Below are 14,097 nucleotides of genomic sequence, written 5' to 3'. Positions count from 1 at the left end.
CGTGTATAATATAAACACACAAACTCAAATAACAACTAGGAGTGTTTTGGTTAGTCTGGCAACAAGAATAAAAGACCGAAATTCTATCATATTGAGTTCTTCGTCACGATGGCACACGACGTCTCGTAACTATATAAGTCAGTACAGTTTTGTAGTGAAAAAACCCTCGAAGGTGATAAGTAATTTTTTTGCTAATTAATTTAAACATAACAGGTACATTTTTTTATTCCTAGGGTATTTTTTAATGTACGGCTAATTACCGAAATAATTTTAAATTATTTGACCAAATTTTACCTTTAGTACCTTTTTGTCTTCCGATGAGGAAAGGAAGATATCCCACCTTTTGAGTATCACTAAATAATTATTTTTGTAGCCAATCCTGTAAGGCTAAGTTGCACGATGCTACTAACTCGTACTAGATACTGGGGAGAGTACTGGTGGCAAGTGTTTTACAGGTATAAATGTGCGTCTTATAGGGGAGTGCATATAGATTTTCACTTCGGAAAAAATCAAATAAGATAGAACTTTTTGTAATTTCATTAAGAAATGTTTAATAAACAACATATCAAAAAGTTCCACTCGAGAAGTGGGTGCTTCATTTTTTTATTAAACAAATGAACTGCGAAATTAGCTGTTTTTTTAAGTAACTCCGAAAATATAAATTTTAGAAAATAAAAAAAGAATGTGTGTGTACTTTGTACGCACGTAAGAAGTTATACTTCTACTACATATTATGTCATTTTTAAGACAATACCAAAAATTTAAAAAAATAAAAGAATAAAACGCACACAAACACATTGAAAAATGCCACAAAGAAAAAATGATTTCTGAACGATAATAATTGTTGGCAAAAATTTTAAATACGCATTTTCTGAAAAAAAATTATATAACAAATATACTTACAATCATAAAATGCATAAAAAAATAAAAACTTGCATCGGGAATCGAACCCGTGAATTTCAGGACGCTTTGATTCGTAATCGAAGCCTAGACTCACTCGTCCAATTCCACATTATTTGTCATGTGGAAAAATAGGATAACTGAACGTTTTACTGTTTGACAGTTGTTTTGAATATAATTAAATTATGTAGTTTAAATTTTGTGGAAGAAAATATTAAAATATAACAAAACAGTAAGAAAACAATAAAGTAGATGAAGATTGGTAGAACTTTTGTTGGTAATCAAATGAAGTATGTAAATCAAAGCATTACATACCTACTAGATAAATAAATCTACGCCAAAAAATCATAATTTAAAAATAAAAATCGGACCTAATTTGGGATTTCTCTCTAAAATCCCCATTCTTGAGAAAATAAATGTACAGTAGAGCGTCGATTATCCGAACGTCGATCAACCGAACGACCGCTTATTCGAACTATCGACTCCCGCGTCCCGCACTCGAATACCGAGCAAGCGTTAGTAATTGACGCTTAAAATATCTTCAATTTTCTTCAATATTGTATCCAAAAATAATTATGTTGTTGCAAAGACTGGACTTTTTTGTTTAGTTGCTAGTTGTCATTATCAAGATATAAATAAATATGTAGGTATATAAATATGGCTCTTATTCACTTGTGGATAAATATGTATGACTATAAATATGTGTCAATATATTATAGTTCGATTATCCGAACAAATCGGTTTTCCGAACACCTATGTCCCCCAATTAGTTCGGATAATCGACGCTCTACTGTATTTCAACCTAATCCAAATGTATAATTACAATATGATTATAATAAAAACTACTTACCAAATTAGAATGAGTTTTCCTTGTCCAAAACAGTTCAAAAGTCCAAAAATATAGGTATATGAAAACTATCTAAAAAGGCAGTATAACTATTAACTAACTTTTGTTTGTTGTTTCTTTTCACACAAATTTTAAAACGCAACAACCATAAATAATCAAACTACAGCTGTACCACAGCCGCCATATTGAATAATTTTTGACATGTCATTTGAACATCCAATCAGAACAAAGTTATAATGCGCATGCGCCGGGATCATAGGTTTTAACATATAAAAATTCACCCTCATATCGCCGGTAAAGAAGTATAACTTCAAAAACTGACTTGACCATTGCAAAATTCAGAAAATTCTACAAAAAAAAAACTTATATAAAGATTTTTCTAAAATTAAATCTGTAGCTTCTATAATTTTTTATTTTTAACGTTAAAGTCACCCTTCTCACAAACATTGGCGCACTGTAAACTAGCGTACGGCGAAGTGCACGGTTGAGTTATTTTAATGTAATTCTTTAACTAATCGACCAAATGAAATTTTACAAATTGGACATGAAAGAAGAATAATTAAACTATCTTATGGCTACAATAAAAAGAAATAAAATGTATGGGCATAAGTACGGTGTGGACGGAAAGTGAGACTTACATGAATTTTGTTTAATAATGATTTAAAAATGTGTAACTAATACAATTTTTCTTATAAAACTCTAAATTTTGCACAACTTACCTTTCAAGCATCTCACAAAACGATGTTTTATTCAAAAAAACTCAAAAATTTAATTCAAATGATACGACGTTTCAAAAAATATAATTTTTGAAAATTTCATAGTTTTACAGAATTAGCATCACTTTAAGACGGTATTACTCAAGTTTGAACAGATCTATTACAGTTTTGTAGGTGTTTTCTTTAAGATTAGGATGTATTCTTTAAAATGTACTAAATTATTTTACTTTAAAAATGAAATAAACTATTTCTTTTTAAGAAAATTAAGAATGATAACAAAAATGTAATACAAAAACCGAAAATTACCAGCTAAAAAAATGTTTATACAAAGTGGTCAAAACTTTTTTCTGTAAAACTTACCTAAAATACATTTAATAATAAGCTTCAACAAGAATAAATGTTCAATAAAAAAATTTTTTTTAGTTCTCATACAGTATGTCTGCGTAACTTCGAACCTATTGATAACTTTTTTATTATCAGTCTTACGAAAAAAACTTATTCTTTATAAAATACTCTGCACAGTATACATATAATCTAAGATGCAACCATGAAATATAAAATTTTATTAATTTTATACGAGGTATGCCAAAAAATATGAATTTCACTCAAGAGTAAAGTACCTTTATAATTCACAACATCAAAAATTGTTATTAAGAAAAGTTGTTTGGAATTTAAAAATATGTTTCAGTGTTCAATTATATCATTCTAATTAAAATATTGTGAATAATAAAGGCACTTAACTCTTAAGAAAAATTCATATTTTACATACCTCGTATAAAACTAAAAAAGTTTGATATCTGATGGAGCATTTTATGAGGAATAACTGTTTTTCGTAAAATTGATAATAAAAAAGTTGTTTTCCATGTGGTAGGTACCTAGCTACGCAAACATACTGTACAAGAGCTTCTGTATAAGAATTTTCAAATTGTAATGCCATATTCGGATTCAGCATAACCAAAAACAAAATAGAAACATATTTGATCAAAATAAAATGATGAATTCAACGATATTTTTAAAAGTATTTATACAAAAAAATTGTAATTTTTTAAACAATTAATAAACAATTAGCGGCCAAATCTGCGAGTATAACTTTTTACTTTAACATATAATAAGCTTGTTCGAATTTTTCCGAAACAATGCATGTTTTCGTTCTAATTGCAGTCCCCTATAAACGACAAAATCGTTTTTTAAAGTTTAGACGAGCTGTCAAAGACTTCGTAGCACCTCAAATAATTACCGGTACCGGCAACTAGAAGCGTGTAACGTGTAACCGATCTCTTCGGTGTTATATAGTGCATCATACAGTCGAGTATTTCATGGGAGAAGAATTGGTGGGAGAAGCTACTCGTTTCAGTAAATAGGATTGTTCTGTATTTACTCGACTGACATGAACACTCGCAGCTCGCAGCGAGTACTCTACTGGAATATAAAACACCAATTTACACAAGAAGAGTACTAAAACTCAGTATAAGTACTCGGTTTTAGTGACTCATACGAGTTACAAGCGTAGGGTAATTGAGCCTTTAATTTACAAAGTAATAATTACAGGATTTATGGAGTTAATCAATTGTTTTATGAAATAATCAGTAAATAATAGTGCGGAAACTGTAAAGACAAAGCAGTATCTGATAATGAGCTGTATAAAACACTCAACTGTTAGTAGTAAGTCGAAACACGTAACAACGATTCGCATCATCGTCATTCGTGTATATTAATTCGGCGTGTTTATACATATATCCAAAGCCAAAGCAAAGCATTTATGACCTACGTACACGTTTCTCAATTAATCTCCGGGATGTTTATTAACGGGAAGTGGTCGTTCTATTGCAACTTATTGCGCGAGAAGCTCGTTTCCTCGAGATTTACGGTGAGAAAACATACAGGAAGCACGAAAAGCCTAAAGCGTGTGCTCGATGAACATTTGCAAGATATTATCCGAACTGAAATGATATTTTGGTTGAAATATGAAAAACATGTATTAATAACTTCATTAGGTTTATTCACAATTAAACAAATGGACGACATATATCTTTAAAATTGATTTTCTGTGGCATATCGGATGCTCTACATAATAATATGTTTTTCTAAATAAAACAGCAAAAGATGGAATCAATTTCCAATTCGACTTCCAGAGCAAAAACTAGCACAAAAATTGGACACCAGGTTAATTGCAAACTGCAACTTTATACGTTGTAAAGAAAATATATATTTTCAAAACCCTACATTACTTTCCAGCTTTCCATTGATTTACATAAATATACCCATATAGATGCGTTCAAAATAATATCTATCATCATCCAATCAAATTTGTCCACTGTCGGACATAGTCCTTCTCGAGATGTCTCCAACCTTCTCTGTCCTGCGCAGCTGCAATCCAGTTTGTCGCTATTCTTTGGATGTCGTCGGTTCATCTGGTAGGTGGTCTTCCAAGACTTCAGTTCTCTGCCTTTGGCCGCCGCTCTAAAATCTTCTTTGTCCATCCGTTGTCTTTCTGTCTTGCGACGTGTCCTGACCATTTCTACTTCAAAACTTCGTAATGCGTTTTATGATGTCTTCCACTCCAGTTCTTCGCCCTACCTCATCATTTCGTATTGTGTCTCTCAAAGCTAGGCCAAGCATGGATCTTTTCATTTTTCGTTGTGCTACTTGTAATTTTCTTATTGATGTTTTAGCCAATGTCAGTGTTTCAGCTCCATAAGTGAGCACCGGAAGTACGTACTGCTTAAATGCTTTTCTTTTTAGCTTTATTAGGATGTTTTCCTTGAACACGTCTCTTAGTTTGCCATACGGTAAAACATGGAGTATTATAAATTTCAAAACGGTTTAAATCTTTATTTTAGCGAGAAAAAGGACGTCGTATGTACAACAATCGCGGTGGACAAAAAAATAGTGCCACTACGTTCGTAACGCTTTCATCTTCATTGAATAATGAAACGCCAACTTGAAAAATACTAGCAGCTATTCTCCTGTAGGTGCCGCGTCCGTATTCAGACGTTGGCCATCATCATGTTTACAAGTTCCTGAAATATTTCTCTATCGGCTCCTGCGCGAAATAATTCTTCTACCGTGGAACCACACCATTGTCTATGTCTAATACTACGCAACCATGAAAGTTTCTTTCGACCAATCCATCTCTTTCCCTCCACTTTTCCTTGTATTATAAGGCGAAGTAGATGGTATTTAGGTCTTCTAATTATATAAATCATCTAATTGTATATTCTATTCAAATTATATGGCCGAAGTATTCTGTTTTTCTCCTCTTTATCTTTATGAACGGACGTTCTAAATTCATCATTTGGCAACACACATTCATTAAATATTAGCAGCACATATTCCTTATCCGTTTACCTGCCACCTTACTTCATTACAATACAGGGTGGTTCAACTTATTCGCCTCGGTCTCTTTACGGAAAACCACTTGATATTTTAAAAAAAATTTTTTTACAAAAATATACAGGGCCTTTAATACTACTATCTAAAAATAATGTTAATTATACAGGGTGCTCCAAAAAAAGTGGTATATCAAAGTTATATTTTTTCTTATGGAATGCCCTATATCTGATAACATTATTGAATTGTACCTAAAAAATAAGCTATACTTTCATAAGGGTTCCCTATACCTAAATACAGGGTGTTTTGATTTATTTCGATTTTTATAAAAATGTAAGGTTTTAGAAAAAAATAAATATCTACGAATCTAAGAATCAGTAACAAATTCTTTCTTGGATCTTAATATTAGACTGTTTAACATATTTAAACAGATGCTTATTGCACCAAAATTTCTTACAGGGTGGTCAAAATATGAGATTGTTCTATTAACAAATTCAAGCTGTAATGAGTTACTTATTTTAAATAGAACACCCTGTATCTTACTAGTCTACCGCGTAGGAAAGTTACTTACCTTTCAATTTGTAATAGGGTTTCCTATACCTATCTTTTTACAGGGTGGTCAAAACATTAAATTTTTCTATGAACAAATTCAAGCTGTAATAACTTACTTATTTAAAATGGAACACCTTGTATCTTACTAGTCAATCGCGTAGAAAATTTACTTAGCTTTCAATTCTTATTGGGGTTATCTATACCTTTCTCCCTTCATTTTTTAAATATTTAAATATTTCCTAATTTGTAAGCTTTAAAAATTAGAATTAAGTATCTATGTCGTGGTTATGTACAACACATCGCCAACAACATGTAAACATTCTCAATATAAATGTTATTCTGTAAATTGTATAAATTCCCATGTTATACTGTAAATACCCATTTTTACATATTTTTGTACAATAGGCTTGTTTTCGTCAAAGTAGCCATTGCATTTAATTGTTTGTAATTGCGATTCAAAGATTCAAACAAAAAGTGGTGTTCTTAAATTTACTTAATAACCCTTGGGTTAATATATGGAAAATACTTATACGGAATGAAATATAATTTAAATATCTTCCAAAAAACGGCATCTAATATAGGGTATGCAGTTTAATATGTCACATGTAGGCCAAAATCAACTAAAATAATACAACACTCTGTGTGATTACATGATAACAATGACAATTTTATTAATGACAGTATCTTGTCTAAGTAAATTGCCGGTGTTGGTGATGTGTTGTACATAACCACGACATAGATACTTAATTTTAATTTTTAAAGCTTACAAATTAGTAAATCTTTAAATATTTAAAAAATGAAGGGAGATAGGTATAGGAAACCCTAATAAGAATTTAAAGCTAAGTAAATTTTCTACGCGATAGACTAGTAAGATACAGGGTGTTCCATTTAAAATAAGTAAGTTTTTACAGCTTGAATTTGTTAATAGAACAATCTAATATTTTGACCACCCTGTAAACAGATAGGTATAGGAAACTCTAATACAAATAGAAAGCTAAGTAAATTTTCTACGCGATAGACTAGTAAGATACAGGGTGTTTCATTTAAAATAAGTAATTTATTACAGTTTGAATTTGTTAATAGAACAATCTCATATTTTGACCACCCTGTAAGAAATTTTGTTGCAATAAGCATCTGTTTAAGTATACTAAATAGTCTACTATTAAGATCCAAGAAAAAATTTGTTAATAATTCTTAGATTCATAGATATTTATTTTTTTCTAAAAACTTACATTTTTATAAAAATCGAAATAAATCAAAACACCCTGTATTTAGGTATAGGGAACACTTATGAAAGTATAGCTTATTCTTTAAGGACAATTCAATAATGTTATCAGATATAGGGCATTCCATAAGAAAAAATATAACTTTGATATACCACTCTTTTTTGGAGCACCCTGTATAATTCACATTATTTTTAGATTGTAGTATTTTTACATATATACAGACCCTGTATATTTCTGTAAAGAAATTTTTTTTAAATATCAAGTGGGTTTCGGTACAGAGACCGAGGCGAATAAGATGAACCACCCTGTATAATGGAAAATTACGATTGTAGATATGATGTGTTTCAAAAAGAGATTTATTGCTAGCGCCTCAATTATATGACTGAACAAATTTATTTTATTGTGTTGCTTCCGGCTTTCAAAAGAAAAAAGTGCATAGATGTGTGAATAAATGAATTCTAAGAAACTATTAGGAACGCCAGACACAGATGTCAAATTTTCAAAAAACTAGTGTTGTGTTTTACTCCTTACAAACCATGACGTGAATATTCGTTTGGAAATCCATCGTTCTTCGAATTTTGAAGATACATTACATGGTTAGATATATTTTGTGTCTCTTGTAAAAAATGGCAGGTCGCCAAAACCTCTAAATAATAAATATTTAAATTGTTAATATTAGAATGGTATATTCGAAACAATCCACATATTTTTAACACCAATATTTTTTTTATTGTGTCAATTTTCGAATGAATTTCCATTAAGCTTCGATCAAATCCACTAACCACTTTGAAATTATCGCAGCTGCTTTTTTTATATTTTTGACGATTACCTTGAAAAACACACTTTACCAAAGCTTAGTGATCTAATCTCCCTTTTGTTATTTAAACCCCGAAGGGCTTAAACCACCTACCTAACGCCGCCGATTTTTAAATTCAATTAAAAACTCGCTTAATGAATCGATGGGTTGCTGACAATAAGGCGCCCACCTTTTTCGAGTAGAAAAATCAAAATTGATTACTGTAATTAAGAAGTTTCCAAATTAAAAGTTGCCGGCGCAAAACTTAGGCTCTATCTTAATTATAGCGCCCATATTGTAAATTTTCCTTTACGGAATTTTAATATTTATTAATTACTTCGGCCGATACCTAATTATACGCGAGAAGAGGAATTTTCGATGGATTTATAAAATCGAACTTCCCTTAAGGGTAAAACTTACTAGTCCATGTTGTGAGGTCGCTTCCGAATGAAAATTTTCTGATCCGTCTTCTTTACGGATTCCTCTACAAAAATATCCCCTGTTTAAACAAATAAGGAGAGTGCAAAGCGACATTTTTGGGCAGACATTTAAACAATTTTTTTAAATAAAGGGTGATTTATTTAGAGGTAATTTTTTTTGGTGAGGATTTGCTGGGAGATCGTGCATGAATGGTATCACCTAAAGTTGCTTTCTTATTCAGTATTGTTTGACATTTCATCCTAGAAAGACTTAACTCGGCACAACGTCTAGAAATTATTTAGCTGTATTACGAAAATAGGCGTTGAATGAGGAATGTGTTTCGTGCGTTTAGAGCGAACAAATGTTTTCCGATGGGGCCCCTTTTTGGCTTATGAGGACATAAATAAACTAAATGCCCGTATTTGGGTTGATGAGCAACCCAAAAAGGTTCAAGAGTTGCCAATACATTCAGAAAAAACCACTGTTTGGTGTGGTTTATGGGCCGGTGTCATCATCGGTCCATGTCTTGGACCGGCCAGAATGTTACTGTGAATGGAGACCATTATCGCGCCATGATAACGGATTATTTGGTACCAGAAATTGAAGTTCGCAGTTTAAGTGACATTTGGTTCCAAAAATATGGCGCCAACTGCCATATATCCCGTGAAAGCATAGCTTAACTGAGAAAACGGTTCGGTGAGCAATTTATTTCACGCTTCGGACCAGTGACTTGGCCGCCTATATCCTGCGACATCACACGTCTAGTCGTTTTCCTCTGGGGCTACCTCAAGTCCAAAGTCTACGTGAATAAACCGGCTACGATTGAGGCATTGGAGGCCAGTATTACTCGAGTCACTGGTCAAATACCAATAGAAAAGCTCGAACGCGTCATCGAGAATTAGACCTTCAGAATATATTTAAGAAATAATTGTAAACAATGGTTCTTTTTTACGACAATAAAGATTTTCAAATAAAATTAATTTTTTTCATTGTTTTTTGTTTGTTAAAAAAGTACCTCTAAATGAATCACCCTTTAAATTCAAAATATCACCTTTGTTACGGGATTTAACTCCCAACTATTCAGAAACTTCTAAAACATTAAAAAAAATAGATTAATTATTGTTTAATACGATATTTTTTAAGTTACATAATATTAAATACCATCGATGTATTACAACTTAAGTGGAGCACACGCATTCAGTGACTGTGTTCCAGAGAAATCAAGCCGATTAAGCATAAAACATATTATTGTCATATTGTATGTACAAATTGAACTGAAAGTGAACATGTATAAATAGACACGCATATATAAAAAATGATATACGAAATAACACGAGATTATCAATTCTAATTGAGTCAGTCAGATATCGTCATCAGCTGAATACACTTTTTTGTATTTAACCAACCAATAAAGTAGAGATATTAAATGTATCTTTGCTACAACCCTAAACGAAGGGTAAAACACCCCAAAAACCACCATACCTTTTTTGCTCCGGAAAATATTTTTATGTTTTTTAGACGACTTTAAACAAAAAACGTCCGTAAAGCTCATCAAAATCAAGATCTTGATAAGTAATTGGGGCTTATTTCAATTTAGATCGTTATTTTTTATTGTTAATTATGCGTGTCCACTCAACTTTTAATCTGTCGCGTGTCGCACTATATGGTGCGTCTCTGTCGCACTATATGATTGACTTATTTAATTAGCACATTGGCAATAAGTGAATAAATAAATAATTTATGAAAAAAGGCTATGTTAATAATAAACTACGAAATTTTAATAAATGTCAAGTATTTGTTGGGAAATTTTCGCATAAGTACGTATACTATCTATGTGTGACAGAGACGCCCCATATAGTACGACGCGCGGCGGCTTGAAAGTAGATTAAACCCGCATAATTAACAAGTATGAAAACAACAGTCTATATTGAAATAAGTATCTATTACTGGTCAGAATCCTGAAACTGAATGTTTACACTTCTATTTAGGCACTTGGAAACCTCAAAAATAATAATTTAAATAATGAGTTTTCATGCTTCAAAAATGCGTATTTTCGAATTTTTAAGATTTGAAATCGCTCATAACTCGAAAACTATTAACTTTTGAGAAAAATGAAAAGAGATCTTATTTGTTTACAATGACCAAAAAAATCAAAAAAAAAATATTTCCCGCAAAAAAAGTAATCTTTTGAATTTGTTAAAAAATATTGTTTAAATAATTTTGATCAAAAATTTTGCCCCCGCACTTCTGTTGTGTTTAAAGGGGACTTTTTGAACAGAAATCCGCAAAGAAATTAGATCAGAAAATTTTTTATGCGGGAGGGGCCTCACAACATGGACTATTACAGAATCTAATGATTTAGGGTAGTTTCCTTATGTTTCGTTTTTATTGCTCGTTTTATTTGTTATATTGTTATCGTTGCTTCGAATACCGTAATATTATTCGATATTTGGTCCACTCTTCTTCTCTAATTGCAGATAATTAGGACAGCAAAAGTATCGTCGAAATAATTTAGAATACTTAGTATTTCATAAAAAAAAGACACGTGTATGTAAACAAACATACATAAAAATAAATACATGAATACATTTTTCAACAAACAACACTAATGATTTAATTTGCTAATTAAAACTCCAAATAAAATATTTATATATAGTCCAGAAAGCCACTGCGCATCCGCTAGGAAAAATATTCTAATTCGGAGATTTTGCACAATCTTACTCAAAAAGGACTCCTTTTAACAAATTTGCATGTTGCCAGGACCAAAAGGTGGTCAAAAATTTTTTAAACGTTTATTTTTTGTTTTTTTCCTAAAATTATTTTTTTTGCATGGAAAAAAGTTTTTTTAGATTTTTTGGATCATTCCAAACAGAAAAGGTCTTTAGTGACTTTTCTATAAAAATGGTAGTTTTTGACATATAAGAGATTAAAAATTGAAAAATTGCGAAACCGGCCATTTTTACCCCTCAAAAACTATGTGAAAAACTGATAATTTAAATGTTGCCAAAGTAGGTAGATACTCTCTAAACATCGATTGATGAAATCCCGAAAAGTTTTTTGCAATACAATATTCAAAACTCCTTTGTTTTTTAATTGCTAATCAAGCGTGCGCGACACTATTTTCCACCGACAGTATGATGCAAATGAAAGGAATAAATTCGTTATTTCGTAAACCGGCGACTTTAAGGAAAAATCCCGGAACAGGTCGATTTTTATTTTTAAGTTATGATATTGTGGCATATATGGTATACTAGTGACGTCATCCATCTGGGCGTGATGACGCAATCGATGATTTTTTTAAATGAGAATAGGGGTCGTGTGCTAGCTCACTTGAAAGGGTCTTCAATTTTCTATTCAGTAATATAAGAATTTATACAATTATTTATACAGGGTGTCCTTCTACTTCTTTTTTTGTCAAATAATTTAATTTAATAAAAATTTTTTGGACACCCTGTATAAATAATTATGTAAATGTTTACATTAGTGAATAGAGAATTAAAGAACGTTTCAAATGAGCTACCACACGACCCCTATTCTCATTTAAAAAAATCATCGATTACGTCATCACGCCCAGACGGATGACGTCACTAGTATACCATATATGCCACAATATCATAACTTAAAAATAAAAATCGACCTATTTCGGGTTTGTTTCTTAAAGTTGCCGGTTTACGAAATAACGAATTTATTCCTTTCATTTGCACCATACTGTATACACATGTAACGGTGTCGCGCACGCGTGATTAGAAATTAGAAAACAAAGGAGTTTTGAATACTGTATTGCAAAAAACTTTTCGAGATTTTATCAATCGATATTTAAAGAATATCTACCTACCTTGGCAACATTCAAATTTTAAGTTTTTCACATAGTTTTTGAAGGTTAAAAATGGCCGATTTCGCAATTTTTCAATTTTTAATCGCTTATATGTCAAAAAGTATCAACTTTAGAGAAAAGTTACTAAAGACCTTTTCTGTTTGGAATGATCCAAAAAATCTAAAAAAAACTTTGTTCCATGCAAAAAAAAATAATTTTAGGAAAAAAACAAAAAAAAAAAACGTTTAAAAAATTTTTGACCACCTTTTGGTCCTGGCAACATGCAAATTTGTTAAAAGGAGTCCTTTTTGACTAAGATTTTGCAAAAAATCTGAATTAGAATATTTTTCCTAGCGGATGCGCAGTGGCTTTCTGGACTAATATGCTATAAAAACATCCCTCTTTAAACTGTAGTCCAAAAATATTTGTATTAATCCAGTCATGAGAGATTTGACCTCTAAAAATCATACGAATAATGTTAATTTTGAAAAAGATGCAGAAAAGTTTGCATCTTTTCCAACATGGATATTTAATTATAGTAATAATTTTACTCCATAAGGAAAAATTTCCTGTAGTTGGCTGTATACCATTAATTACAATAATTGAAGAAAAAGATCTTCTGTGTAAGAGGTAAGTATATTTATTTGAAAAAACGAATAAAGGGCCACATTAAAAAACAGAACGTTTTCGCTCTAAAGAGAGCATCATCAGTGTTCTAAGCAAGCTCTACATGCTAAGCCACCAAAAATATACATGAGTTAAAACCTTTGCCGACTAAAAGCCTTACATTGGCGTGTTATATATTAAACCCTGGCGATGGGTAAAATTTACAAAGATATACCTCAAAGCATCATATGACTATACCACGAGCATGTGGGTGGTTGAGTAAAGACAGAGAAATCAACTTTGTGAAGACAGAGAAATCAACTCAACCACCCACATGCTCGTGGTATAGTCATATGATGCTTTGAGGTATATCTTTCTTAAATTTCACCCATCGCCAGGGTTTAATATTGTAGCGTGACTATTGTAATTACTTCTAATTACAATAAAACTAGCGGTTCGTAATTTATATACGACTTTATTTATATAAGTTACAGACGAATTTATCTTATACACTAAACTTATTCACAAAATATGCCCGTATTTATACCCAGTTGTTATTCTGGAACAATCGACTCCCATCTCGAGCTATCGGCTTGTTCCGCCTACGTGACGTACCTTCCAGAATTCTCCGGCGAGGCCTAGCACATCCGATTACGTCATTCTCGAGGTGTTTACTGTTATACGGGGATCGGCCAAGATTTCTCTTCCGCTACACTGCTCCCCTCTTAAGATCTGAGCGTCTCGATCAGCAACTCTAAATGAAGGCCCAGGATGGCGGAATCTACACGACTCTCCAGCTCTGCATACACCCTTCAAGAAGAAATAACAGTCTACTGTCTTTGAAGGGTACGACATCTTCGGGTTCATGCAACACACAGTGATTTGTACAC

General features: G+C 31.7%; 1 protein-coding gene across 1 annotated transcript in view; it reads right to left on the bottom strand.

Annotated features, from left to right (window-relative positions):
* LOC114329803 (uncharacterized) overlaps positions 1-14,097 on the bottom strand; it is a 273,164-nt gene that overhangs the window by 163,209 nt on the left and 95,858 nt on the right. The window lies entirely within an intron of this gene.

The sequence above is a fragment of the Diabrotica virgifera genome, chromosome 5, assembly GCF_917563875.1.
Source record: "Diabrotica virgifera virgifera chromosome 5, PGI_DIABVI_V3a".
NCBI classification, from domain to species: domain Eukaryota; kingdom Metazoa; phylum Arthropoda; class Insecta; order Coleoptera; family Chrysomelidae; genus Diabrotica; species Diabrotica virgifera.
Note: the sequence above shows the minus strand (reverse complement) of the source record. Positions and strands in the feature narration are given on the sequence as shown.